Source organism: Schistocerca nitens, chromosome 5 (genome assembly GCF_023898315.1).
Source record: "Schistocerca nitens isolate TAMUIC-IGC-003100 chromosome 5, iqSchNite1.1, whole genome shotgun sequence".
Classification (NCBI taxonomy): domain Eukaryota; kingdom Metazoa; phylum Arthropoda; class Insecta; order Orthoptera; family Acrididae; genus Schistocerca; species Schistocerca nitens.
The window spans coordinates 304,830,589-304,837,300 of record NC_064618.1 but is presented as its reverse complement, the minus strand read 5'-3'; positions in this window follow the sequence as shown (position 1 = coordinate 304,837,300).

The window sequence follows — 6,712 nt, the reverse complement described above, 5'->3', positions numbered from 1 at the left end:
AACTTATAGTACACACGCTAGTAATTCAGCTTAACTTAAGCACACGGAAGTATTTCAACTTATTGCTACAAGTGGTTTCATTGTGACCGTTGGTCACTTCCAAAGATTACTACGATCCCATTAATATTACCTGCCTGACATTTAATTCTCCCCACAAAAGTTCCTGAAATAGAGAAATTATTATTTCAAACTACTCTTAAGTATTCCACATGCATACCATGTCTCCACTCTTTTGTCTTTACGGAGCACATCTAAGACAGGTCTTACCAACACTAGATCCAGCGGCAGAATGCCGAAACATGGCCGTTCTTCAGGTCCTCTTGCACCCCTGCTGAAGTGGGGGAGCACCTTGCTACCGTATTGGTCAGCCACATTTCAGGTGCTCAAAGCTCAGTTAAATTTCATCTCTTTGGTCCCACCAAAAGTGACCAAAGGATCGTCTCAAAGATGATCATATATTCACATTCATTATCTGCGTTTAGCAGACGACCATACATTCATTCATTTCACAGATCTCACCAAACTGGATGTAGAGATTTATTTTGTGGGAGTGCACATGTGATCAATTAAATAAATAAATTGTCATTCTTTCCCACACTGGTATCTGGCTTCGCTGTATTAATTGAAATTGAGTTATTATTAGAAAAAAATGTGTTGTTCTGACAAAAATAATGAAGTATGTTGTACCTATTTTCAATGTCGGGCGGTACTGTACCCTTTCACTATCACTAACAGGCTTCCCATAATAGGTCTTAACCAGCTTTTTATGAGCCTCAGCCGCAGATTTCTTCATATCAAAGAAGAAAATTAAACCCTCCCGTAGATGACGAGAATTGTGCTCGTAAGTTGACTTATTGAGCCGAGAATAACTTTAAGATGCAATCAAAAATCGGCTAATATTTTAATGTGGATATGTTCTCAAATATCTTAGCTTTCTGTACGACACTTACGATCTACAACTTGCGCCACAACTTTCCACTAATGGCGCCTACTGTAAAACGGCGGAAGCAAAGTTGTAGACCTAATAGTTGCAGAATAAAAAAAAAAAAAAATTGGAGGTTTGTGGTGGTTTTGGAGCAAACTGTCTCTCATAAAAAGTGTGCAGCATCTTCTAAATTGTTTGTAGACTGCAGTTGCTATGAAGATTAAGAGGATCGCAGAGGACAGACTGGAATGTTGAACTACAACAAACCAGTCTTCGGGCTGATGATCACTACAACAAACAACAACTGTAACAAGTGTCTGATTACATTCTTCGATTCCCTTGCGATATTTTACCCAAAATAATATAAAAATATTGTACGTTTAACAGTATAGAACCTGGGCATCAAATTGAATGGTCTCTATTACTGATTAAAAGCAAAAGTATACTTTGCAGAAACACATGTCGAGTTCCGTATCCACAAACTCCTTGGAATAAGAGAGATTATTACAGAGATAAGCTACATCGGATGCTTCACACTAACGGCATTACTTCCCCATCGACGTGTGTGAAAACGCACGCAAGCTCAAGACGGGCATTCACATCGTGTAGTCAGACAACATCATGACTTCTCTATAGCCCACCGTCTCTGCTCTCGATACTGGCTTTCGAAATTATCACGGTCGTTCTAGGGTTACTTGTTCCGCTGTTACTGTCGTATGTGCTACCACCGCGTAGATCTTGCCATAAGCCAATGGTCTGTAGCGTATTTACTGTCTTGTTGTTTATCAGTACTGTACAATATTTTATTCTATTGGAAAGATCACTCTTTTTGTTGATTTTTATGTTACACTCACTATCTTCATAAGGCTTGTATTTCTAGAGAATGCATTAAGCTACTCTTGGCTTTTGCATGTATAATAAAATGTTGTTGACCGTGGTGTTTCAGTGGTAACATTAATAACAAACTGCTCTCCAAAGCCTGTAATACTCCAAACTCTTAAAAGTACGCACTTTCAGCTTACACAGGAATGTTAGTGGCTTCAGCTCCTACGCATGAACTTACCGATATAGCAAATGTAAACTAATATTTTACATTAGCTGTTATTTGGGTTCTGGTTTCCATTTGGACATTTGGAGAACTAAGACCCACGTAATTCAGAAAGACGACAGCTTTCCTATACCACTCCATAGCTAAATTCACAAATGCTGCACTCGACTTATGTAATTGGTTGGGATTCCAATGGTGAAAGGAAATCTTGATGACGAATATTTCACCTACTTTGGTGATAATTGCTTGTGTAGTTCAAACGATCAGTCGGAAACTTAGATAATTAAGTTTACAAATAACGAAAATCCAAGAGTAACGCACGATGAGGCGAATGATGCCACTATAGGTATAAAGGAAGCAAAGGGCGCGAAGGCGATGCTTTGTCAACAGAAACGGTTAGAGCTGGAGGAACTTGCAAAAGTCTGCGGATAGTTCCTCAAAACAGCAACAATGTTGTAATAATTCTCTATGGTACTAACGGAAACACACAAACAAAACCATACACCTGTCAGCCTAGCCTCCGTGATGTACAAGATATTAGACAAAATCATCACGTTTGATATTACCGCTGACAGGGAGTCCTCATAGGAATGCTGTGAACTCCGACTGGATGAGGGATCAATGCTACGATTACTAACTTACTAAGAGCACCAAATACTTCCAGAAATGCTACAGCACAGGTGTAAAGCAAAAGGAAAAGATGTTGCGTTACAGGTAAGAAACAAAGTCACAAAGAAAGCCTACAAATGAGATATTAATAAAAGATATTACAAGTTAATTTTGTCCGTAAATCGTTCCATTTTGACAAGGAAATAAAAATAGACAATTAATGAGAATGTTCTACGAGTAAAGACAAGATACTGAATATAGTTGCTATGTTTTGTAAGCCTCAAAGCTGCAAGGGTGTCCCCTTTGTCTCTACTGAATCTGTCGATGTTTTTAGGTTCGATTGCCCAAAATTATCGGAACATAGCGGGCTTCCTGTTGCCGGAAACCACATTTATCGCCGAATGCGTTGGAGCAGCAGGGACCGAAGCCACAGGTTGCGCCATACAAATCAGTCGTAAGACTTCCTGCTGGCGGGCCGGTTACGCAAAGGGAAATAAACTTCGGTTTGACCTTGTGGGTCGTTTGTCCCTGTTCCCAGACAATGCACCCGCCCGGACGCGGGCACGGACACGATGGTAACTACGGACTCTGGAAGGGTTGATGAAGCACTCACTGGAATGGCGGTATGGACGTCGTATATTAGTTCCCAGAACGACTTCCGGTTTTCAGAAAGCCTACGGAAGAAAACACTGTTCTTGTAATTTGGAAACTGTCATGCCTGGGATTCTAGCGGTAAATCGCGTACCATGACACGGAGAGGTCGCGGATCGAAGCCCGACTGGGCCACGCAAGTCTTCAGTCTACCTGTAATATAGCCCTCCCCTCTCGACGATGTGAGAAGTCACTAGAAACAACACGTGGTGCGGATTCCACGTTAAACTGTAGGTCCCTTTTTCCCGGTTGGATGTGTATAGAGATAGAGACAGGCAAGTCCTCGAAGTGACATGCAACTGCATGACTTGCGCTCGGCTATTGAGCCACACGCTTTTGTAACTAATATTTTAGGAGGTACGTTCAGGATAGGCAAGCTTATAGGTATAGCATTTGTAAATTTAGAGAAAGATGTTGACATTGTCGACTGGACTACATCCTTAGAAATTTTGAAGGTGGTAGGTACAAAATACGAGGTGCGAAATGTTACTCATATCTTTCGGAGAATCCAGACAGTGGTTACAAGAGTCGAAAGAGAAGGAAGTAAGATCCGGTTGTAGCCTTTCCCCGATTCAATTCAGTCTGTACAATGAGAAAGCTTTGTAGGTAACCAAGGAAAATTTGGAAAGGAACTAAAGTTCTTTGAGATACACCGATGATATCGTAATTCTGACAGTAATGGACTGGCAAGGCCAACTGAACGGAATGGTCGTAGTAGATGAGGTTTGCTGTTTAGATTACAAAGTAACTGATGATGGCCGAAGTAGAGAGCGTATAAAATGCGCACTGGCATCAACAAGAGAATCTTTTCTGAGAGATACAAACCTGTTAACACAGGATATAAATCTTCTCTGTAAATATTTATATGGAGAGTAGCCATGGACGATAAGCAGCTCAGAATGAACCAGCTAGCGAGGATTTGGGTGAGCGGTAAGCACTAGGCCAGAAAACTTTAATTTAAAACAAGTTTAAAAAATATTTATTTTACTGTGAATTTAGCAAACTTCACAAGTAATAGCAAAGATTTAAAATTTAACCATCTACACAAATAGAACCAACTTGAGTAAGCTGCCTTGAAAATTTGAAATCAACAGGCATAGCGGGAAACATGTTAACTTGAATTATTACATAATACTGAAACTAGCAATTATAAAAACTTTCATCATAATGGTTTGGAGACCAGTTCCGTGTTCGCCTCCTCTCAGTGGTACAAAGATATACTTTGATAATGCAACTAAAACTAAGACAAGATTACACTGAAAAACGGTGACAAGTTGCAACTTACTGATGCGAGGAAACGTGGAGCAAAACAATCATGACACTAGATCAATCAATTGGAAACAGAGTAATTATACCACAGGAAAATGATATCATTTTGATACATCTCCTCTAAAGAGCATGTGACTAACTACAAGTCTTTAAACCAATAGCTTGAAAGATTAACCAATTAAATCCATTTTATTTCTGTAGAAGAAATGGTAAAATCCGTTACGATAAAACTAGTAAAACTAACTGACTCCTGCACGTACTTATCATGCCTTATAACCACTTGCAGCAGATCTCATGATAACATGACTGATGCTTTTTTTTAAAAAAAAGTGCGTAATGATTAAAAAACGTGAAACAGTAGTATCCAGCAGAATACGGCTCGTCTAAGGCCTATACAGGCCCTAGTATTTACACACCATTATGAGTGACTTCCACAACGCCCTTACACCAGTTCTAAAACATGTGCCAATCACCAACGGGTCACATGTTGCAGAGTGTAAATGGCGTCAGCTCGCTGCACACTGAGCCAGAAACTCTCTGCGCCGACTGGAACTTGTTTCATTCCAGCAGACCTCACATAAATCCTCAAATGATGGCAGATATCCGGCTATATACTGCAGATTAATTCTCTGAAGGTAGCCGGCCGAAGTGGCCGTGCGGTTAAAGGCGCTGCAGTCTGGAACCGCAAGACCGCTACGGTCGCAGGTTCGAATCCTGCCTCGGGCATGGATGTTTGTGATGTCCTTCGGTTAGTTAGGTTTAACTAGTTCTAAGTTCTAGGGGACTAATGACCTCAGAAGTTGAGTCCCTTAGTGCTCAGAGCCATTTGAACCATTTTCTCTGAAGGTAGTAGTATGCAGTGCTTGATCACAACATCTGACAGACTCGTGGCAACTCCAGTCAGAATTGTCACTAAGCAACTTGCAGACATGTGATGTCACTGCGGCACCTAAACTCACGCAGAGAGTAGGAATATGAATCTCAAGTCACTGGGCCTGACGACCCAGAGAGCGCCGAGCCGCCGGTGACAATGAATCATCATACACAGAGGTGACAAAAGTCATGGGATAGTGACCCGTATAGCGGTAGTATCGCGTACACACATTTTATACATCGGTAGCACGTTGGCAGAGCTGTCATTTATACTCAAATGATACATGTTAAACAATTTCCGACGTGATCACTGCCTACAACGGAAATTAGCAGACTTTGAAGGCGGCCTGGTAGTTGGAGATAGACGCATGGGACATTCCATTTCGGAAATGGGTAGGGAATTCAAAATTCCAAGACTCACTCTGTCAAGAGCGTGTCGGGAATGTCACATTTCCGGCGTTACCTGTCACCACGGACAACGCAGTGGCCGACAAACTTTTGTTAACAACCGAGAGCAGTGCCATCTGAGTAGAGTTGTCAGTGCTAACAGACAAGCAACGCTGCTTGAAATAACCGCAGAAATCAGTGTGGGACGTACGACGAACGTGTCCGGTAGGACAGTGGGCAAAATCTTACGTTAATGGGCTAAGGCAACAGACGATGTGAATGACTTCGCTAACAGCACGATATTGACTGTAGCGCCTCTCCTGATCCTGTGACTTCATCGGTTGGACTGTAGATGACTGTAAAACGATGGCCTGGTGAGAGGAGATCCGATTTCAGTTTGTAAGAGCTGATGGTCTAGAGTGTGGCACAGACCTCACGAAGCCATGGTCCCAGGCAGTCAATAAGGCACTGTGCAAGTTGGTGGGGTGGCTCCATAATGGTGTGGGTTGTGTTTACATGGAATGGTCCGACTGAGCCGATAATTGACTGAATATGGTTATATTCGTGCACAAAATCCCTACACCGGCAACTTGTTGAGTCCATGCCACGCCGAGCTGCTGCACTACTCTGGGCAAAAGGAGGACCGAAATGATGTGTGGAGGTATCCCATGAGTTTTGAGACCTCAGTGTGTCTTGGTAACGATACGGCCACGCCTCCTAGCCGGGCGTTACAACCCATGTTAGCCGGCGATAACATGAAGTGTACACTACTGGCCATTAAAATTGCTACACCAAGAAGAAATGCAGATGATAAACGGGTTTCATTGGACAAATATATTATACTAGAACTGAGAAGTGATTACATTTTCATGCACTTGGGTGCATAGATGCTGAGAAATCAGTACCCAGAACAACCCCCTCTGGCCGTAATAACGGCCTCGATACGCCTG